The sequence below is a fragment of the Mandrillus leucophaeus genome, unplaced genomic scaffold (genome assembly GCF_000951045.1).
Source record: "Mandrillus leucophaeus isolate KB7577 unplaced genomic scaffold, Mleu.le_1.0 Scaffold607, whole genome shotgun sequence".
Lineage (NCBI taxonomy): Eukaryota > Metazoa > Chordata > Mammalia > Primates > Cercopithecidae > Mandrillus > Mandrillus leucophaeus.
Window position 1 is genome coordinate 824,530 of NW_012106553.1, and position 21,197 is coordinate 845,726.

The 21,197-nt window shown below is 42.2% G+C and overlaps 1 protein-coding gene across 1 annotated transcript in view; it reads right to left on the reverse strand.

Moving 5' to 3' along the window:
• The window catches only part of TPRG1 (tumor protein p63 regulated 1), a 172,279-nt gene extending 161,008 nt beyond the window's left edge, over window positions 1-11,271 (reverse strand). The window contains exon 1 of the mRNA XM_011999877.1: window positions 11,115-11,271. The gene's annotated coding sequence lies outside the window, so the exon portion shown is untranslated. The remainder of the gene's footprint in view (window positions 1-11,114) is intronic.
• Window positions 11,272-21,197: the final 9,926 nt, after the last annotated feature.

The window sequence follows — 21,197 nt, forward strand, 5'->3', positions numbered from 1 at the left end:
GCTCAAAGTTCACCAAAAGTCACTCCGTTTCCAGGCCTGTTTTCCACTAGTAGTAGTAGAGTTGCCACTCTACTTAGTTAATATTTTCTTATACTTGAAAATTGCTAAAAGAATAGATCTTACATGTTCTCACCACACACAAAAAATTATAACTGAGGTGAGGGGTATGTTAATTAGCTTGATTGCGGTAATCATTTTGCAACATATACATATGTCAAAACATCACATTGAACACCATAAATATATATAATTATTATTTGTCAATTATACCTCAATAAAATCTGGAAATAAATAAATAAATTCCTATAATGACATAATAGTGGCTGTATAAGATTTTATTATTTAATTTATATTGTTAATTATTCACATTGCTTCCTTTTTGCTTGCTTTTATAATGATGACACACTGAGGGTTCTTGTAGGTAAAACTTTTATAAGCCTGAATTTCTTTTTCAGTATAAATTTCCAGAAGTGGGAATGCTTGATCAAAGAGTATGCAGATTTATGAATCTTGGTATATATGGCCAAATTCCTCCCCCACCCTAATGTTATACCAATTTAAGTTTCAATAGAATACCTGAAGGTCCATTTTCTCACAGGTTAGCAGAGGACTTTATAATTTAATCCTAAATAACTGTTTAAAACATGTGAGTCAGATATTTGTTTTAACATGGACTACTTTTTTTAAGTTGTGAGATTGGAAAGTTGGGGTGTGCATGTATAAGCAGACACTTATATTAGTTTCATCTTCGTCTTCTTATTGCTCAGAAAGAGGTCTTCATTACAGATATTATTGAGGATTAATAGGTAAGAATAATGATACAAAATTTTCAAAATGGACACACCAATTATGCAACTTTTGAATTCCTAACTAAAGAGTAAAATAAACTATACTAGTTGGCTTCCAAAGTTGTTGACATGGTTTGACTGTCTCCACCCAAATCTCATCTTGAATTCCCATGTGTTGTGGGAGGAACCCAGTGGGAGGTAATTGAATGATGGGGGCAAGTATTTCTCATGATAGTGATTAAGTCTCAGGAGATCTGATGGTTTTAAAAAGAGGAGTTCCCCTGCACAAGTTCTCTCTCTTTGTCTGCTGCCATCCATGTAAGACATGACTTGATCCTCCTTGCCTTCCACCATGATTGTGAGGCTTACCCAGCCACATGGAACTCTAAGTCCATTAAAACTCTTTCTTTCGTAAATTGCCCAGTCTCAGGTGTGTCTTTATCAGCGGTGTGAAAATGGACAAATATAGTAAATTGGTACCAGTAGAGTGGGGTGCTGTTGAAAAGATACCCAAACATGTGGAAGCAACTTTGGAACTGGGTAACAGGCAGAGGTTGGAACAGTTTAGAGGGCTCAAAAGAAGACAGGAAAATGTGAGAAAGTTTGAGACTCCCTAGAGACTTGTTGAATGGTCATGACTAAAATGCTGATAATAATATGAACAATAAGGTCCAGGCTGAGGTGGTCTCAGATGGAGATGAGGAACTTGTGGGGAACTAGAGCAAAGGTGACTGTTGTTATGTTTTAGCAAAGAGACTGGTAGCATTTTGCCCCTGCCCTAGAGATTTGTGGAGCTTTGAACTTGAGACAGATGATTTAGGGTATCTGGCAGAAGAAATTTCTAAGCAGTAAAGCATTCAAGAGGTGACTTGGGTGCTGTTAAAGGCATTCAGTTTTATAAGGGAAGCAGAGCATAAAAGTTTGGGAAATTTGCAGCCTGACTGCAATAGAAAAGAAAATCCCATTTTCTGAGGAGAAATTCAAGCTGGCTTCAGAAATTTGGATAAGTAACAAGAAGTCAAATGTTAATCCCCAAGAAAATGGGGCAAATGTCTCCAGGGCATGTCAGAGGTCTTCATAGCAGCCCCTCTCATCACAGATTGGGAGGCCTAAGAGGAAACTGTGGTTTTGTGGGCCGGGCCCAGGGTCCCCATCCTGTGTGCAGCCTAGGGCCTTTGTGCCCTGTGTCCCAGCCACTCTGGCCATGGCTGAAAGGGGCCAACATAGAGCTCAGGCCATGGCTTCAGAGGGTGTAAGCCTCAAGCCTTGGCAGCTTCTACTTGGAGTTGAGCCTGCCAGTACTCAGAAGTCAAGAACTGGGGTTTGGGAACCTCTGCCTAGATTTCATAAGATGTATGGAAATGCCTACATGTCCAGGCAGAAGTCTGCTGCAGGGGTGGGGCTCTCATGGAGAAACTCTGCTAGGGCAGTGTGGAAGGGAAATATGGGGTCAGAGTCCCCACACAGAGTCCCTCCTGGGGCACCGCCTAGTGGAGCTGTGAGAAGAGGGTCACTCCCCCAGACCCCAGAATGGTAGATGCACTAACAGTTTGCACTGTGCACCTGGAAAAGCCATAGATGCTCAATGTCAGTCTGTGAAAGCAGCTGGGAGGGAGGCATGAAGTCAAAGGAGATCATTTTGGAACTTTAAGAGTTGACTGTCCTGCTTGACTTTGGACATGCATGGGGCCTGTAGCCCTTTTGCTTTGGCCAATTTCTCCCATTTGGAATGGCTGTATTTACCTAATATTTGTACCCACATTGTAGCTAGGAAGTAACTAACCTTTTGATTTTACAGGCTCATAGGTGGAAGGGACTTGCCTTGTCTCAGATGAGACTTTGGACTGTGGACTTTTGAGTTTATACTGGAATTAGTTAAGACTTTGGGGGACTGTTGGGAAGGTATGATTGGTTTTGAAATGTGAGAACATGAGATTTGGGAGGAACCAGAGGTGGAATGATATGGTTTGGCTCTGTCCCCACCCAAATCTCATCTTGAATTCCCATGTGTTATGGGACAGACCCAGTGGGAAGTAACTGAATCATGGGGCAAGTCTTTCCCATGCTGTTCTCATTATAGCGAATAAGTCTCATGAGATCTGGTGGTTTTAAAAAGAGGAATTCCCCTGCAAAAGCTCTGTCTCTTTGCCTGTTGCCATCCATGTAAGTTGTGACTTGCTCCTCCTGGCCTTTCATCATAATTGTGAGGCTTTCCCAGCCACGTGGAACTGTAAGTTCACTAAACCTCTTTCTTTCATAAATTGCCCAGTCTGATGTGTGTCTTTACCAGCAGTGTGAAAAAGGACTAATACAGTTGTAGATTTGATTTGCATAATTAATTAATTCTGCATATAAGAATGTCTTGAACTTGGGTACTCCCCTATTTCCTGTGTGACATACATTAACCTCCCTAGTGCAACTCTAAATGGTATAAAAGAGTGCTCCATTTAATTGATTAATTCAAACACATTATGGGGGAAACTTATCTGGGCCAAGTACTGTGCTGGGAAAAGAAAGAGGCGAAGAGTAGAAAGCAACCTGCAAATACAGTTTCTTCCCTTAAAGAGTAATTGTCTGTGAAAGAGTCAGATCTACAAACAGATTACAAGATGTCTAGATAAAGCATTAGGCAATAATCTGTATAGCGTGCAGTAGGGGCACTCTCAGTGCAACTGCAGAAAGTCACACTGAGCTGTCTGGATACCTATGGATCTAGGAGCTCTTCCACAAGGCAAACTACTAGAGACACACCAAGTATTCAGTACAATCTGCGGCTGAAAGACAAGGTTTATATGTCACTCTAGGAAGTTACGTTTTGGTGATCTCAGTGGTGAGTGAGGAGAGCCACCACTGGGGAAGTGACAAATGGTGTGCAAAACTTTCCATTCTGGATCAAAATTATATGTGTATGCCTGCTTATAAAGAGTAGCAATGTCCCAGTGGAGAACCAGGTAGAATTGGAGACCCAGAAGTGTATGGTTGCAGCTCCATGTAAAAAGAAAGAATCTCAACTGTGTACGACCTTCAAGTCGACGGAAAGCATCAGACAGCATAAGGATATATCACAGATGTTGGTAAGTTGACACAAATGCACTACTAGAGGTGGACATTAATGCGAGAATCAGTCCATGAGTAAAGGTATTCAAAACTGTGTTCCCATCCTCCAGCCATGTAGGTTGTTCAACCTGAAGTCTTATGTTGACACTACTTGGGAGAATCTTTCCAAATACTGCAAGTTTTTATTGATGCAGACACTGAGTTCTAATTCCTTTTTAGAGCTCCAAACATCCTCCATTTGATGTAAAATCATCATCAGTTTAGGAGACATCGCTCAGAAGTGTGAGTTTCCTGAGATTTATAAAATGTCCTTAAACCATGGCTAAGTAAAACTGTTATAGAAAGTTCTAAAGCTGTAAGTTATCTCCAAAATTATGAGTAGACTAAGGCAGTGAAGAGAACAATGAGCTCAACTTTTAGAAACCAGGTTTAAATCCCATCTGCTATTAATTTGCTGTTTGATTCTGGGCAGTTGACTTCAACCCCTGGAGCCTGAAAAAAATGATAACTCTTACCAGAACTACTTTACAGGGTTGTAGAAAGATAAAATAAAATGTTCTGTCTATGTACATCAATCAAGTTACAAACTCTACGAAGCATATTTCTTTTTTTTTTTCTTTTTTCTTTGAGATGGGGTCTCACTCTTTCGCCCAGGCTGGAGTGCAGTGGCACGATCTTAGATCACTGCAACTTCTGCCTCCCGGGTTCAAGTGATTCTAGTGTCTCAGCCTTGTGAATAGCTGGGACTACAGATGCCCGCCACCATGCCTGGCTAATTTTTGTATTTTTAGTAGAGACGGGGTTTTGTCATGTTGGCCAGTCTGGTCTGGAACTCCTGGCCTCAAGTGATCTCCCCGCCTTGGCCTCCCAAAGTGCTGGGACTACAAGGCATTAGCCAGTGTGCCTGGCCCATGAAAGCATATTTCTATTATCTTTCCTCCACCTCAATAAAAAACCCGTCTCTTTTCCTCACAGCTGGTGCCCATTTTCTCCGTTTTCTTTTATAAATAAGCTCCTTGAAAGGAACATCTATACTCACAATCTCCAATTCCTTTCTTCCCATTGTCTTGAGCCTGTGCCAGCACAGTGCTGCATGCTCAGTTCTCAGGCATCATCCAACTCCACTTCAGCAGCATCTGATCACTTTCTCCTCCTTGGAAGACTCCTTTGCCTGACTCCCAGGACACACTACATTCACCTAGTGTCCACCCAGCATGCTGGCTGCTCCTCCTCCATCTCCTTTCTGGGTTCCAATAGAACCTGAGAGAAGTGGAAGAAAGAGGAAGTAATAAGAATATTCTGTTCTAAGGCCGGGCGCAGTGGCTCAAACCTGTAATCCCAGCACTTTGGGAGGCCGAGACGGGCGGATCACAAGGTCAGGAGATCGAGACCATCCTGGCTAACACGGTGAAACCCCGTCTCTACTAAAAATACAAAAAACTAGCCGGGCGAGGTGGCGCGCGCCTGTAGTCCCAGCTACTCGGGAGGCTGAGGCAGGAGAATGGCGTGAACCCGGGAGGCGGAGCTTGCAGTGAGCTGAGATCCGGCCACTGCACTCCAGCCTGGGCGACAGAGCGAAACTCCGTCTCAAAAAAAAAAAAAAAAAAAAAAAAAAGAATATTCTGTTCTAACGTGTTGATAATAAAGGGGTGCATTGTCTACAGAACATGTAAATGAAAGGAATGATTCTCATTGTTACCCTGTGCTAGAGATTGTAAGCGATTTCAGTGATACAATACCCCTCTCTGCTGGCGTGGGACCATTCTCACCACTCTCCTTCCCATTTGGCACACCACTGACTGGGTTCACTGCACCTCTCTAAACTCAAACATTCAGCATCCCAGAAGTCAGTCCATAAACCTCTTCTCTTTTCTATCTATACTAACTCCTTTGATTACCTCATTTGATTTCACTGCTGTGAATACCATACATATGTATATACATATATAAGTATATGCATATATAAACAGACATATATATGTATACGTATATATGTATATACATATATATGCATACACATACATACATATATGATTCCCATATTTTATCTCTGGCTCTGATATCCTCACTGAATACCAGATTTATACATTTACTCCCAGCTTAACCTTTCAAACTTAACCTGTCCATAAGTAAGCTCCTAATACTCCTTCAAAAACTTGTTCATCTCACCATCTTCTCCATCTCAAATAAAGCCACTCTTTTTTACCTGTTGCTCAGGTGAAACTGTGGTATATATTTGACTTATCTGTCTTATTATCCCTCATTCTATATATCAGTCACTAGAATCAAAACATTCTCATTCCTACACAACCAACTACATCCTTATCCAAGCTTCCACATCACTCATCTGGTTTACAGCAATAACTCCCGAAGAATCTCTCTTCTTCTGCCACCTCTCTCCCCACTTCACCCTCATCTGTTCTCAACAGACAGAAGGATGCCTTTGAAAGGTAAGTCAGACCATGTCATTCCTCTGCTCCAATCTGCAAATAGCTCCTATTTCAATCAGAGTGAAAATCAAAGTCCTTATTGTGTCTTACAGGGTCCTGCATTATCACTTTTCCCTGTTCTCACTCCACCATCATATAACTTCTAACTTCATCCCCTAAAATCCAAAGATCTTTCCACTCAGTTCATTCCATGTCTTATTTTTCAAAGATGCCAGGCTGGCAAGCTCTTACTTCAAGGTCTTTGCGCTTCCTGTTCCAGCTGCCTGGAACATTCTTTCCCCAATTAGTGCCTCACTGACTCCTGCATATCCTTAAGTTCTTTACTCAAATAATGCCTCATTCAACCCTAAGCACCCTCTCAAAAATCTAGCTCTCCATAACTTTCTATTCTCTTTCTCTGTTCTATTGTTCTCCATATCTCATACATTATATATTTTACTGAATGGCTTTGTTTGTTTTCTGTCTCACTATAAATGTAAGCTCCTTGAATAAAGAGATTATTATTTTTGTTCACTGCTGCTATTGCCAGAACTACTTATGGGGTTGTAGAAAAGACACAATTTTATTTCCAAAACTTAGAACAGATATTCAATAGTTTTGAATGAATGAAACTTGAATAGATGTTTGAATTGAACCATTGTTCAATAAATAGTTTAAAATGAACAAATCTTGTTCAAATATCTCATTTTACTCTGAGTCACATCACCGACATACCTCTCTTGAGGCACAGAACTCTGAGATGCAAGTACAACTCTAAGCCAATTCCGCACACAATCATACACATGAAAATGAGAAAAGTTTGGTTATTTATAAAATGCCTTGGTGTTTGGAGTTGTGTACACATTAAATATTGCTCTGGTGACCAGTATAGCCCTTTGCAAGACAAAACCTTTCCCTTCACCCACCAGGAATGTTGTGAAACACAGTGCAGTATGCATATATTTATGATTTTTTCAGTAATTTTTATTATGAAGGAATCCAGGGTGAGGACATCCAAGAACCTTCTATGTCTGTTCCTTATAGAGTGACAGCTTCCCAGACCAAAGGACAAGCGTTACATACTAACAACCTCCCCACATCCCACAAGTTAAGAACTCAACTTGTGCATCATCATTTTTCTAACATTCAGATAACCCAGAGGAATAGACTTTCTTGAGACAGAGAAATCTTTTCCATATTTTTAAATGAATCTTATAGGTTGCTTAATGTATTTCTAAGATACTTTTATCCATCTTTCTAATTCCACTGTATAGCACCACCTTGCCTTACTCACTTCACATGATACTGTCTATTGTATTCATATAAGTGCTCTATCCCATCCTTATTTTTTCTGTTACTTCTGAAAATCCTAATGTAGAGCTAAGGTGTGCCTACACAGACGTTCTGTCACTGCCGACTTACGAACTCAGATTACAATGAGCTAATAACCATGAACTAATGTCTGGTCAGTAGCTGTAATGCCCATCAAAGACATCATGTTGTGCCTGATCTGAAGCCCTGAGCCTGCCACTCAGCACCCAGGTATCTGGTGAAGACCCAGATTTCCAGCCTCATTCCATTTCAGTTCCACTCGTCCTATATTGAACCATAGTAAATGCTTTCTACCCTTCAAATATACTTCAGATAGTATTGACTTAGGAGTTTACTTAAACTCTTCTCTTGTGGAAAACTCTTCTCATGTCTATCAATCCAAAGCCCAGTTCAAGTGCCATTTCATCCTTACAATTATCTCTGACGGTAACCTACCTAGTTGCCATAAATCTCATCTTCCTGAGACCTCAACATTTGCTTTCTTCTTTGTCTTGAAATATTTATCATATTCTGTCTTGTGTTGTAGTTATTTGTGTATACATTTTCAATACTAGATGGTAAGCCCCTTTGAGAAAGGGTCTCTACTCTTTACCCCTAAGTCCCTAAGCTTAGGGTTGTATACACCATAGTTGACCAAAAGGTGATTATTATATTAGTGAGTGAATAATAGAAAGCATATCATTAACCTAGTTTCCAGGATTTCAGCAATTTGGATTCTTTAGAAACAGGGCATTATATTGCTATCCATGTGCTATCACACATAATAATTTGTTTTCTTGTTTTTATGCCATTGATCCATTGAGTAAAGAGGATTACCCTGCAAGTATCAACTGTCCTTCCTATTCTTTTGTAGGCACCTAAATATTATGCTGCAGCAGTGTCATCTTGCTTAATACTTTAACATTCAAGTCACTGAGTTTTGATAACTAGCTAAAGAAAATATCCTGAGTAGGTATCAGAGTCAACGGTATGTTCTACTGAAGTCATCATATATCCTCTACCTCTTACATAGTGAGAGGTTAGGGACAAATAATTAACTTCATCTCTTCCCTGGTGCGCTGGTAGCCTGGTCTGTCATTATGTAGAACTAGGTTTCCCTTGAAAGAGAATGATTGAAAGGAATCCTAATACCTAAGAGATTGCAAGAAATCAGAAGTGGAAAATTCAAACACTTGGTAGCCTAAATCAGGTACAATGGGAGCTGTGGAGGATGGGGGAAAATATGTTCTATCTATAGGAAGAAGATGCTGCCCAGCCCCAGCACAGGTGTTATCCATGTGGGGATGTGGGTCCATCATTATCAGATCTCTTGATCTTCCTGAAAACAAGATATCTGGATTTTTCACAGGACATTTCCTAGATATCAAATACTTTGGAACTAGTTTTATCTTGTTTAACGTGGCAGCACAAACAAAGCACATCTGCATGCTGGATTCACCTGTGGCTGCTGCTCTGCAACTTCTGGAGTAAACGAATTCTCGGACTCGACGCTGCCATTGGATGAAACAATGTTAAGTAAAACATCAACTATCACTTCAAGTTTTAAAAGTATTGAACCGAGGGACACTTATTTAGAAAGATCCCAGAACATATCAAAATCCAGACAGGCTGAAGAAAATGAAGATGCCACCACTTCTTGCCCATCTCCCCATCTTATACCTAAGAAGCAGCTCCAACATTTGGCTGAAACGAACATTCCAGAAGAACCAAGTCAATAAAGACAGAAGCTTCTCTGACAAATTTCCCTACTCTAAAGGGCATGATACCATCTCCAGTAGATGCTAAGCAAAGGCCAAAGTGCCCTAAAACTCTTAATTGGAAGAAATCTTAAAGGACATCTGGTTACAGTCTCCAAAATGACATGGCTAATGTTTCTGCTTGGGATACCCAGCACCATTCGCTACACATTGTGGGCAATGAAAGAGTAAGAGACCCATATGTGACTTACAGCTCCAATGATACTGGCTGTGTGACTTGTGCATATCACTTCATCTTTCTGCGCCTCAGTTTCTCTGTTTTGAATAAGGTAACGATTAAATGATTTCTTCAGGATCCTTACAGCCAGAAAGACATTAAGAATATGTAAAAGTTCCAGCCTGACCAACATGGTGAAACCCCATCTCTACTAAAAATACAACAATTAGCCAGACGTGGTGGTGCGTGCCTGTAATCCCAGCTACTCAGGAGGCTAAGGCAGGAGAATCACTTGAACTCGGGAGGTGGAGGCTGCAGTGAGCCAACATCGTGCCACTACACTCCAGCCTGGGCGACAGAGCAAGGCTTTGTCTCAAAAAAAAAAAAAAAAGAAAAAAAAATGAATATATAGAAGTCTGCCAAAGATTATGTAGCATTACAACCCACTGCATTTGTGGTGGTCCCAAGGGATGAATATTGGCACTGTCATAATAAACTCAAACAGACACACACACACACACACACACACACACGCACACACACAGAGGAAACATTTACTTCCACAACTAAGAATGATATAACCTTTTGAGCATGAAAAGAAAAATGATAGCTAAAATTAGCATCTCAAAAAGTAAACTACATAATGACTGAAGATGAGATTTCCTTAAAACTGTAGAACAATGAGATATGATGATAGCTGTCACAAGAGAGGAAATTGCAGGAGTCAATTTGAAAGGATTTGGGGGTGTTTTCCCCATTGAGATTTGCTTTTCTACAAACCACAGTGTGACTGAAAAGCTAAAACACTTCCCCAGGGCCTGTATGATCTGTGCCTCACTATGCTGCCTCTGACATTTGGAGAGTGTCATTTAGCCCCAAATTAAAACCTGCTTATACAGAGATCTGGAGGATGTCTCAGGCTCCAAGTAGTCATCACTGTCTCATTTACCTATCACCTTTCAGTTTACAACTCCCCTTTACATACATGCCCTCATTTGTTCTCTAAAAACAGCACTGTTTGATGGGACCTATAGATCATTATAAAATTTCCCTCAAATGAATTCAAAAATAACCCTCTCAAACTGCCTGCAAAGAAATAATCACCTTTTGTTTGCCATTTAACAGTTCAGAAAGGCTTTTCACTTCTTTTGGTTTTTGGGGGTGAGGTATGACCTGCTGGGTTCTATAATAGAGGAAGAGGGAAGAAGGAATCAAATCTAATCTTGGCCTTAGCCTGCTGATCCAATTGGAACAAATCACTTCAATTGACCAAGCCTCAGTTCACTAAGCTACCAAATGGAGAAAATTATACCCATCCTACTGCACTACAGGGCAGTTAAGATCAAAATCAATATATAGATAAGTATGTCAAGTGGCTTTATAGGCTAAAAAATGCTAGTCTACAAACCTCATCAACCCTGGACAGTAAGGAAGAATAGGGGAATTTCACATGGTAATGCAAAACTACAAACCTAAACCAAACTGCAAGTCAGTGGGGGAGGTGACCAGAAACTCAGCTTAGGGGACAGGAGCAATTGGTTCATAGAGAAACAACCCATCTCTGCAGAACCAGTGACAAGCCACTTGATCTTACCTGACTAGACCGGTCCTCGAGGCTCTTCTTTCTCTTCCTGGACAAAGGGGGCTAGACCACAGATAGTGGCTAGGAGAGGTGTGATTGGCTAGATAAAACCAGGCAAGGCAGCGCCCTGTGCTGTGACCCCACTCAGTCTGAGTCTCACTTCACCAAGTAGGCTGAGAGTTACATTCTCACCCTCAAATAGTCAAATGAAAGAACTGAGGATGTTTACAGGGTGGAACTCAACCTGTCAGAGGCAGACAATTGGGTTTGTGGGTGGGGCCTTTCTTGTTCTACAATGACACACCTTTACCTCCTGTCGTCTTCCTCAAGAAGTCCTGCATTTTTCTGCCAACTCCCTCTAATACACATCCAGCCAAGGGAGCAGGAGCAGGAGCAGGAGCAGCCTACCATCCATTCCTCGATGGCTTCTGTATGCCTCCAAGTAGCTATCATAAAGCTTCAGCCTGAGGCCTACACTCCTATCATTAATATTCTTTATGATGGCTTGATGTATTGGATATTTGTGATTTTCAGCATCACTACCACTCTTGTCAAAAATGTAGAAGACATGGAGAGCAGTCTATCTCTGAAAATAAACACATGTACACACAGAGTCTCTGGTCAGCATTCCTATTAGGAAATGTACCACATGATATTGTCTCTATGTAAGTGTGTATCCTCCTCCGTAGACGGGGAGCCCCTTGAGGGCAGTGCTACATCTTATTCTCTCATATACTCCTCACAATACCCAGCAGACAGTAAGTAAGAAATAGACACACATTGAATTAATGATGATCTATTAATTTCTATTTAGTGAATCCTGATCTGTCATTTAATGGCTTTGCAGCCTGTGACAAGTCAGAATTTATCTTTCTGAGGCTTTTTAATTTTGGTTATCTGTAAGTTGAGAGTATCATTTCTCCTTCAGAAATGCAGATAGAATTTGAAAGGAAGCATATGAGAATAAACCTAGGATAAGATTTGACATAGCAACGGTGCTAAAAAAAATGAAATAGAATCTTAATGAACACATTCTGAAACCTAAGCAAGTGTGTTCTACATACAGAGTTGGTATAAAATAAAGTATGAACTGCACAAGTAGGTGGATTGCTGGAAGAAAGGAGAGCACAGAAAACAAAATGCTGTATGTGTATCATTGAATTTCAATTTTCTATCCTAAATTCTCTACTTCATTCAGCAGACTCTGGCCAAATCAGATTGTATCTGTTTGACGGCTGGAGGAACGGAGGTGCACTGACAAACTAGACTGGTTGAATTCCATTCTTTTAAAAGAAAAATAACTCATATTCACCCTTCAAAAAATGTTGTTCAAAGTTCCAGGAATAGTGAGGTCATGAAAAGATTCCACAGGAAATGAAGTGCAAACTGGCAACTTACCACTCAAGAGAGGTCACAGTGACCAAACTCACCCCCCAGAAGAGGTCACAATGAATAAACAGTCCTTTTACCTGCTTCCACCATGTCGGGGACATCATGTATACTAACTCAACAGTAGTTAACTGAGCAACTACCTTGGGCTTTCTCAGTTATCCACGTAGACAGGGATATGAAAATGAACCAAACACAGTCTCTGACATAAGGAGTTCAGGAAGATAAAATGTGAAAGTGAATTAGCATTGCACAGTACAGAAGATGATGAGCACCACAGACAAGATCATAACAGGCACTATGGCCATCCAGAGGAGGGAGCAACTCCAGGAAGGCTGCACAGCGGAGGAGGCAGCGTTAGATCCGGGCTGTTAAGAAGAGCTAGGATTTCAACAAGCACAGATGGCAGAGTTGGTTATAAATGTTATTGGTGAGATGGACTCAGCCACAGTTACCTGATCAAACTGATTTATGTCCCCTCCCTAATGCAGACCCCAGGCTGAAAAGAGAGTTTTACAGAACTGGTATCTAGGTCACATCACTTAGATGCCGCAAAACTACAGGGCAATTAGAAATAATTGCGAGGCAAATACTGTTCCCACTCAGCTCCAAATGTCTTTATGATGGCTCAGGGTGGGGGCACAAAAGGCGGGAGGAGTGGAGACATGCTGGATCCCAGCCTGGTCTCTTAAGAGAAAGACTAAGCAATGCACTGCTGTTTGAAGTATGCGATTTTAAAGGGCAAGAAACTCTGTGAAAAGACATCAGTTGTTCACATGGCATCCATCTGATAATCGTCAGGTTTCCAGTGGCCACTGAACACTCCTCCCAGCTCATGCTGAGCTCCACCGTACTGCAGCCTGCAGTAACTGGGGCAGGAAACATAATACATCCAGGAGGGGCACAAGCAGTAGGAGTAATGCCACACGGAGAACCTCAGCTCCGGTCCCTGTTCAGCTGCTCACTGGGATCAGAGACGAGTAGCTGAGTTTTCCCCAAGCCTTGGTTGCCTCTTCTGTGCAATGGGAATTAGACTACAGATCCCACCAACCTCCCTGGGCTGTTGAGGTTGATGAGCTCCTGGAGGTGATAAGAGCTTCGTAAAATTCTAAGTATTGGTATGAATCTGAAGCAATACTATTACAGAACATATGGCTATATGTAAGAATTCATTTCATGTCTATATTTCCAGGCATAGCAAAGGCTATGTACAGATCTCCCAGTGGACAACATGCTCAACAGCCAAGGAGCAGGGAAGCACAGAATAATTTTACCAGATTGGCCCTCAGAGATCATTTCTCTCTGTGTCCGGTCTCTTCTCTCTCTTCTATAATAGCCTTTACAGGCCGGGCCTGGTGACCCACGCCTGTAATCCCAGCACTTTGGGAGTTTGAGGCGAGCAGAACATCTGAGGTCAGGAGTTCAAGACCAGCCTGGCCAACATGGTGAAACCTGTCTCTACTGAAAATCCCAAAATTAGCCGGGCGCACTGGTGGGCACCTGTAATCCCAGCTACATGGGAGGCTGAGGCAGGAGAATCGCTTGGACCTAGGAGGTGGAGATTGCAGTGAGCCAAGATTGCTCCACTGCACTCCAGCCTGGGCAACAGAGTGAGACTCCATCTCAAATAAAATAGCTTTTACAAATTATTCTTCTTCCTCTTCTCATTGAGCTCTACTGTCTATGAGAAATAATGTATGTTGTTACTTATTTAGGTTAGGAAACACTGGTACGTTAGAATCCCTCTTCTGCCATTTTTCAGATGGGGATGGATGACCACACAAGCCAGCCTCCTCCTGAACTCGGCAGGGCTGTTCTCTTACACACTGCCTGGGGCAGCAGATGGGCAGGAGGAAGTACAGGTGGCGTGGATCCTGGTCAGGTATGAACCAGAATCACCTCATGTCCAGGTCTCCCTCACAGTAGATCATGCAGATAAAAACTGGTACATAAACATGCATCACTGGGAGTAAATAGGTAGTGTCTACAAGAATCCCATATCTCAACTGCCCAGATAAACCCCTTGTCCCAGGAGTCTTTTGGGAAAGAGGAGTTCAATGACAATGAACAGATACTGGCAGCAGTTTTTGAAGTGAACAGGCACTAAGCAGTATGAATTTCCCCTTCTCTTGAGTTCCAGTAGTACACAGCACACGTCACTAGTACTGCCCTCTTACAGTTTTCTTCCCCGATACGCATCTGTCTACCCTCTTTAAAGATAAGGGCCATGTCCTAAACAAGCCATTCTTTTTAGGACCTAGTACACTACAATGCCAATAGTAGGTACTCAAGTGATACCTACTTTGATGGATGGGTGGATGAGTCAATGAATGAATGTATAAACTACTCTGTTTTCCTTCACAGCCCTACGAGGCCTCGCAGCTAGAGAGGTGACATTTCAGAGAGGGAGAAACAAAAAGCCCCTTCTGCTTTTGACAAGGGACTAAATTCAGCCCAAAGCATCTTTTTTTTCTCTCTCTATTTACTCCGGACAATCTGTCCCTTATCAGATGAGCTCAAGGCTGGTTGGAAATATGCATATTTTATTTGAAAATATCTGCTTCCTCCAGTTTTGTTTTGCCACATAGACATTTGTCTGCTTTGCTGTATGTTGTGTATCAGATAGGACTCAGACAAACTGCTTTGGCTTCCGAAACTGTTTTGTTTTCTCCATTCATTTATCATTGATCTCATTTCCTTCCCTGCATCTCACTCTTATTTCCAAGTTCCAATTTTATCCGCAATGAAAGAGAACAATTTCATTGTTGCACAGGTTCACTGAGGGCTAAAAAGGGCACTGGCATGGAAGTTAGAAAGCCTAGGATCTAGTTCCCATTCTGCCACTAACAAGCAATGTGACCTTCAGAGGATCGCCTCTTCTAGCTTGGCCTCTATTTCTCCTTTGCAAAATAAAGTCTGCTTTTGACAGCCACAGAATCTAAGTGCAATACTTTGAGACTCTCTGGATACCAATCTGCTAACATTGCACCATTTTTCACATTCGTTACAGATGGGGAAGAATTCTCGTACGTTTTTGGCTTTGGTTTGAGACCCAGCGAGGGTCCTCCACTCCAGATCCTCACCTGACTTTCTGATCCACCCCCGCCGAGAATGGCTTCATGGGCATGCAACCCGTGCAGTTACACAGGCCTGCAGGTAGACAGGCCTTGTGCTTGCTTTTGTTCTGCTGTTGTCATGTTGAAATTCTTAATAGTTCTTGAACAAGGAGCCTGGATTTTCACTTTGCACATGGCCTCACAAACCAGTCCTGCCCCTACTCTTATGCTTGCACTCCCCCAAAGTAAGAGAGAACTAAGAAAGAACCAGGAAAAGGAAAACAAGGGTGTACTTTGCCAGCCATTCATGGCAGGGAGAAGGACTCCCCACAAGGCAGAGCTTCACTTTGAAACTCCCTTCCTTACAAATACAAAGCAAAGCAAAGACAAGGCGGGAGAAGGTGAAACTTGCCACAGTCTCCACCCCATCACCCTTCCCCGTCTTGCTGGCCGGGAGGTCTGACTCATGCCTGGGGTGTGGCTCACCATTCCTGCTAAGCACCTGGGCTCCTCCCGGTTCACAGGGCTCAGGAGGAAGTGTGGGTTACCCTGGAGTGGATGGGGAAACCATCCAGTCACCTCTCAATGTCACAGCGCTAGATAGAATCTCAGAGCAGACTCAGGCAACCATCACAGCCCACCTTTGTTAGAGAAAACACCGCGTCTGATTGGAGATGGACTGATGCCAGTTCACACCGTGAGCAGCTCCCACCTCTTCTTGGCATTAATTTTGGATTTTCTCCCCCTTTCTGCATCTTTGGGGTCCACAGGGGAAGAAGTTACTCCTCTGTCACACAAATAATAGTCTCACCCCCAGTTCAGTCACCAGCAGACTCGGATGCCCAGTATATGGTCGAATTAAATTGAAAATGACCCTGATATTTTAAAACCTCAGTAAGATGAAACTATTACCATTGAATTATTATTTTTTTCTTCCTACCTAAAATTCTTCTCCTAACAGCTTGAGTCATTTTACATGTCTCATCAGGGAAGAAATTAAAGAAGGAAGAAGAACCTTGACAAAATTTAAACATAAATGAAGAGTTAGTGATAAATTACAATGCAAATAAGATAGGCTTTTGAAACGCTGAGACATCAAAGAAAGTATGAGGGACACAAGTTAAGATAAAAGGTATTATGCATTTCTGTGTAGGCACCGAGAGTTACCTCCCTAGTTCACTAACTCCCTGGGTGTGCTCGGCAAGTGTACCTTTAGGCAAGTTTCCCTCGGGATCCTTTGGCTTCCTTGTCAACAAATTAAAGCAGTTTGGACTTGCTCAAAGTGAGGTCTCTTCTAGGGTTGCCATTCTATGCTACTAAGTATCAAACTGTTATCACCTTCGCATCAGTGTCCCAGCTTAAGGAGTGATTTTTAAAGTAAGATTGCACTCTAGAACCTAAGTTGGCATGGTAACGTAATGAAAACAATGGAACAGCTCAATTCACAAACTTGAGTTCTGACCATAGGAGTTGAACCAGAGAGGAGGTTCCTATGGCACTCACCCATCAGTACAGTCCCTTGAATTCCCATCTGAAGACATTGAATGCTCTGTTCTCTTGGAATGTGAAGTTTAAAGGGAAATGGTGGACTCTAAGGCCAAGGCCATATTATTGAGGGTCTGGAATGCTTAGCTAAGCAGTTTATGTTTAATTTTCATCTTTATTATGTTGTTGGGGACTCTCCTCAGTGATTCTATCTTGACATTTGATGATTTCTTTTGATCTGGACTGCTCTCCGGGTCTCCAGAGAGCCCACATCACCTGGGGAGAGGGAGGGAATCTTCCTTTTGTCTGTCTTAGTCCCTGACCAGTTACAGCCCTGCTTCTGTTCCTGTAGCCTAAGGGATTTTCCATATGGGTAACACTCAGTGGCCACCTGAATCACACTGTGAGCCGTTTCCACCTCTTGGCAGTAATTCTGGATTATTTCCCCCTTTCTCCATCTTTGGGGTCCACAGGGGAAAAACTTACTCCACTGTCAAATAATAGTTGTACCCCCAATGCAGTGACCAGCCTGAATCAAAGACAGGCCCAGAGCCAGGGCTCCAGTATCAGCGTGGATCTTTATGCCAGGGCATCCTTTAGTGTCCAGAAAGAGCCTCTCACCCCGAAGACAGCATTTGATGCGCAGGTCCCTGGACACCTGCCTGAGAACCTCATATTAAAAAATGTACATGCCCAGGCCCCTTGATTTACTGCATTAGAATCTCTGGGGGGTAGGCCTAGGAATCTCCAAGTCAACAAGCCTTGCCAGATGGCTGTTATCCACATAAAAGTTTGAGAACCAGAGTGTTACAGTTTCTCCATCTACCGTGACAGTCATTTAGAAAACTCCAACCCAGAATAGACCGTACAAAAGCTCAGGGGCAAGAACCTGTAGGGTGAATCAATCTTGCTGTACGGAAACGGCAGTAAAACCTGTGTGTCTGGAACATTGGGCGGCAGGCAAAGTGGAGGGTGTGGTAAGGTTAGAAGGCAAGTAATTTGTCCATGCATGACCCGCGATTCTTTCATTTTTACGTTGCTCCTCACTGTGTGATATAAACGTTCCTGGGTAAACTCTAAGTTTCAATACCCTCCATCCCAAATTCTCATAACTGGATATCTGTACTCTGCTGACTTACTACAGGTAAAAGAGCTTCTTGCTTAACAACAGTAATAAGGGTAAAATGCACAGAGATTGGGGCTGGAGCTAACTACATTGTACAAAGGCCCAGAAAAGAGAAATCCTGAAGGCTTTTGTGAAGGAAAGGAGTTCAGCAAAGCCCATGCCCATTTCCAGGGACACTCTGCCACAGGAAGGGTGAGGACAAGCTCCAGCTCCTCAGAGTTTTCTTAAAGCACGTTTGGGACCCCAGGGGACATGGGAGCTGTGGAGGGAACCTGCCACACAACATGCCATATCCGTTTTCAGAGGGTGTCAACACCCTCCTTCCCACACCTGCTGTTCCCAAATATCACAACCTAATTTTTTTCTCCAACCTCCTGTCTTGATGATGATGATTAAATATTCATGGAATGCTGCGATGCCAGCATACTTTGTGAAATTTCAGATACCTTTTTTTTTTTAAAAAAGGGAAGCTTTTATATATTTTTTTAGCTTATTTCAATTTTGAAAAGAGGTAAAAAGAATAACAAATGCAACGACTAGAAAAGTAGATAATGAACAAAGAAGCTAGTATCCTAGGTTTTCACAATCGTGTTTTAAGCCAAAAAGTGTCCCACTCTAAGAAAAAAAGTAGGGTCCAGGCTTGGTGGCTCACGCCTGTAACCCAGCACTTTGGGAGACCGAGGTGGGTAGATCACCTGAGATCAGGAGTTCAAGACTACCCTGGCCAACATGGTGAAACCTCATCTCTACAAAAATACAAAAATTAGCCAGGCATGGTGGTGGGTGCCTGTAATCCCAGCTACTCAGGAGGCTGAGGCAGGAGAATCGCTTGAACCTGGAAGGTGGAGGTTGTGATGAGTGGAGATCGTGTCACTGCGCTCCAGCCTGAGCGACAGAGAGATACTCTGCCTAAAAAAGAAAAATAAAAGAAAGAGAAAAGAAAAAGAGCAAAACTCAGAATTTATGAAACAAAGACATGAAGGAACAATTGTTCACCATATAAAAAAATCTTCTCTTTTACCATGAGTTCCATGTAAGTAGCAAAGTTCCCAAATTCATGCAAAATACAAGTAAATGTATGTAGATATCTATGTCTTATTTATTATGCAAAAAGTTTACCTTATTTGAAAAAAAAATGCATATTTTTTGAGAACCAAAGACGATTAGCTAAAAGTATCATCTTATCCACTTGTTTTCAGAATGAGTCTCAGCGGGGGTCCCACCAATGTGCATCAGGGACTGCCCTGCTAGACAAGCAGAGCCAAGAGGGTAGAGCCGAAGGGTGCTCACTCCAGCCCAACCCCGGCAACCCCACTGCTATTCGGGAATATATTGGCGGTACCTGTAAAGTCGTGGAGAAGCCCTAATGGCACACATAGAAGCCTAATTCCTTAATTTTACATTCTGGGAAACTAAGGCACAGAGGAACGTGACTGCTGCAAAGTCATTATCTTGAATTTTAACTTCAGTCTGGTATTTCCTTTTCACTGGAACTTGTTGCCCCATAAAAGTCATCATTTTATTAAAGAAGCAGGTTTATCGCCTATGAATGTTAGGGTTTTAAGCCTAAAACTGGTAAATCATCACAATAACCAAAACAATTGGCTATAACAAACTTGACATTTTTAAAGGTCTTCAGATTAGCTGGCCTGTGTCAGAGTTGATCACAGTTCTGTCTTGAATCATAACACAGATAACTTGAGCTAACACATACCAAAATTTTATTGAAAATACTAACTAAAGCAAGGTGTTATCAAGATGAATCAATGCCTCAGACAGAAATAGTCAGAGAAAAAATTGAGAATCCCATTTTTTTTGTTTTGTTTCATTTTTTGAGACGGAGTTTCTCTCTTGTTGCCCAGGCTGCAGTGCAATGGCACCATCTTGGCTCACTGCAACTTCCACCTCCTGGGTTCAAGCGATTCTCCTGCCTCAGCCTGCCTAGTAGCTGAGATTACAGGCACCCGCCACCATGTCTGGCTAATTTTTTGTATTTTTAGTAGAGACGGAGTTTCACCATGTTGGCCAGGCTTGTCTCGAACTCCTGACCTCAGGTCATCCACCCGCCTGGGCCTCCCAAAGTGCTGGGATTATAGGCGTGAGCCACCACACCCGGCCTAAGAACCCCATGTTAAATCAACTTGCATCTTAAATTTATTTCTAATTATTTAGCAAATACTTATGCAGTGCTTATCATGTGCCAGAAACTGCCATAAACCCCTTATAAATATTAATCACTTAGTTTCTACAACAACCCTCTAATGAAGGTACTATATATTACTGAAATTTTATAGGTGGGAAAATTGGGCACAGGGAGAGATCTGGTTCTCTCTCCGAATTTCCCCACTTGTATCTTATGTCTAGAGTAACCTGGATTAATCTGTTTTTGAATGATCCCCTAGGGGTTTCTACCTCTGTCTTTAGCTTTACTGTCCTTTTAATTTGCAACATGAAATGCTGTTTTTCTCTCTCTTCCATACCAGCCATCAAAGACCCACATGTTATTACCTGGCTGTTACTAGAGCCAGATATAAACCCCACCACTTCCAAATTTTGATAGCAACTCATTGTATCTTCATTGTCATATTACTTACCCTTCTCCTCAAAAAAGGCTTTCAATGTTTCCTCATTGCAAATCAAACTGAGTATAAAATTATTATCCTGTCATTAAAGACTTGTAACAATAATGTTTCATCCTTATTCCCCATTGTTTCTTTTTGCATATCATATACTGCAGCCAAACTAAACCGTCAGCATTTCCCAAATACGTCTCACAAGCTGCCACACCCCTGCTTTTGTCAGAATGGTCCTTCTTTGGCCAGGTGCGATGGCTCACGCCTGTAATCCTAGCACTTTGGGAGGCCGAGGCGGGTGGATCACGAGGTCAGGAGTTCAAGACCAATCTGGCCAAGATGGTGAAATCCTCTCTGTACTAAAAACTACAAAAAAAAATTAGCCGGGCATGGTGGCAGGTGCCTGTGATCCCAACTACTCGAGAGGCTGGGGCAGGAGAATCACTTGAACCCGGGCAGCAGAGGT